At 52.5% G+C, this 1808-nt stretch overlaps 1 protein-coding gene across 6 annotated transcripts in view; it reads right to left on the reverse strand.

Moving 5' to 3' along the window:
- cxxc5a (CXXC finger protein 5a) overlaps window positions 1–1773 on the reverse strand; it is a 26195-nt gene extending 24422 nt beyond the window's left edge. The window contains exons 1-2 of one of the 6 annotated variants that reach the window (XM_017417932.3): window positions 1302–1771; window positions 709–1163 (exon numbers count right to left, since the gene is read on the reverse strand). The gene's annotated coding sequence lies outside the window, so the exon portion shown is untranslated. Of the gene's footprint in view, window positions 1–704 lie in introns of all 6 variants that reach the window. The other 5 variants (XM_037979167.1, XM_037979168.1, XM_037979165.1 and 2 more) reach the window with 5 other exon arrangements.
- Window positions 1774–1808: the final 35 nt, after the last annotated feature.

Raw genomic sequence — 1808 nt, forward strand, 5'->3', positions numbered from 1 at the left:
GGGGCTGTAAATTCACGGGTCAAAAAGCTACCTGGCAACTTTCAAACGCTCCCCAGCTGAACAGGGAAAAAAAAAAGAAAGAAAAGAAGGACGAAAATAAAACCACGTTTTTCCTTATTTCGTTTAGGTTTTTACGCGCGAGTGTTAAAGCGCAGAAATAAGTTGTTTTTTGTCTCTTTTTAAAAGACGAAAACGTAAAAGGGCGACTTCAACGCGAGCGCTCGTGCGTTTTTTTCCCCCGAATCAGTTCCGGTCGCGTTTAACTTTGAGTAACAGCTGCTCGGAAAGAAACGATCGGACTTCGTGTCCCGGTGGTGCGAATGAGCGAATTCAATCCCGAGCAGCACAGTGATGTGCAATTTCCTCTTTTTTTTCTCGTCTTGTCAGAGATCCGATTCGGAGCCGCTCTTTTTTTGTTGTTGTTTCATGTCTGGACGAGGAGAGCACTGACCGATTCGGGAGAGCCAGACGCACCCTCTGCTTCAACTTCATCCCATACAAAAGGTGACATCCCCAACTTTCAACAGACTTCAACAAAGTATGATCACCCCACCACCACCACCACCCACATCTCCCCCCTCCCAACACGCACACACACACACGCGCGCGCACACACAGTCCATCTAACCCCCCACCCCCTCCTCACCTCCCTCCCCTTCCATCTATCTGCATATTTGCAAACATGGGCCTGTTTTTATTCGCACCTACCAAAGCAGATCCGAGCAGAGGGGAGGGCTCCCACAGTCCGAGCGGTCCGTCCGTCTCTCTCTCTTTCTCTCTCTCTCTCTCTCCTCTCCTCTCTGTCCCTCTCAGCCTGCCTTTTCTTTTGCCGAGCCGAGCGGGGTGACAAAAACAAGCCAGAGGCAGGGAAAAAGCTTCTTTTCCGGGGGCACAATCCCGCTCGGTGCCCGTGCGCTGGCGACAGGCGCCGAAAGGTGCCGGGCGCGTCTGGTGTCAGTTGTTCTCCGGCGCAGGGGCGCACTTTCTCCGAGGCTGAACGCGTGGGTTCCCCGAGCTCTCTCGGTCCTGTGCGATCCCACCTCTACATCCCCGCTCGCGGAGAGGAACATGCAAACACATTTCATAGATTTTTGGAGCTCCACGGAAAAACCGAAGTGGACTTCCCCCGAGCCGCGCGCTTTCCGAGGTTGAGCTCAGGACAGCTGGGGGAGAGAGAGAGAGGGAGGGAGAAAAAGAGAGAGAGAGAGGGGGAAAAAAAATAAAGCGCTGCCGTTTCAAAATAAAAGTCCCGGTTGACAAGAGGGAAATAATGTTCCCAGGCTGTGTTGTTACTGCCTTACTTTAATTGTGGGGATCGCTCTGACGTTACAGCGGCTGTACAGGTTATCCAAATCCCAAATTAGTTCCTGGAGCCACATATAACAACATGGATGAGTGTGCGTAAAACAAGAAGCCTGCCCTTGTGTGTCAAGGAGACGCCTTTAGTGTAAATCCAAGTGAATGAATGTCCTTCCTCAGTGATGATGATGACAAAAGGTAACAAAAAGTCAGCCTGAGCCGCGGCTCTTCCTCCTCTCCTAACGCTCCCGAAATCCACTCCATTTCTTCCCTCCGTCCTGTCTGCTGGCAGGCGGCCAACCCAAGTGTGTGGAAATGACACCGCCAGGGCGGCAGAGATTTTCCTTCATTTCTCTCCTTCCCGATCGCAGACTGGCTGACATTGGCTGGAAAGTGGAGCAGCTCGTCAGGGACAATCAATGCGAATCGATCGAGCTGCGCGGTCGAGGCTCCAGAGCTGGAAAAAATATCGCGCGGCAGCTGAAGAGACGAGGGGTGGAGGGGTGGTG

The sequence above is a fragment of the Kryptolebias marmoratus genome, linkage group LG13 (genome assembly GCF_001649575.2).
Source record: "Kryptolebias marmoratus isolate JLee-2015 linkage group LG13, ASM164957v2, whole genome shotgun sequence".
In the NCBI taxonomy this organism is placed as follows: Eukaryota; Metazoa; Chordata; class Actinopteri; order Cyprinodontiformes; family Rivulidae; genus Kryptolebias; species Kryptolebias marmoratus.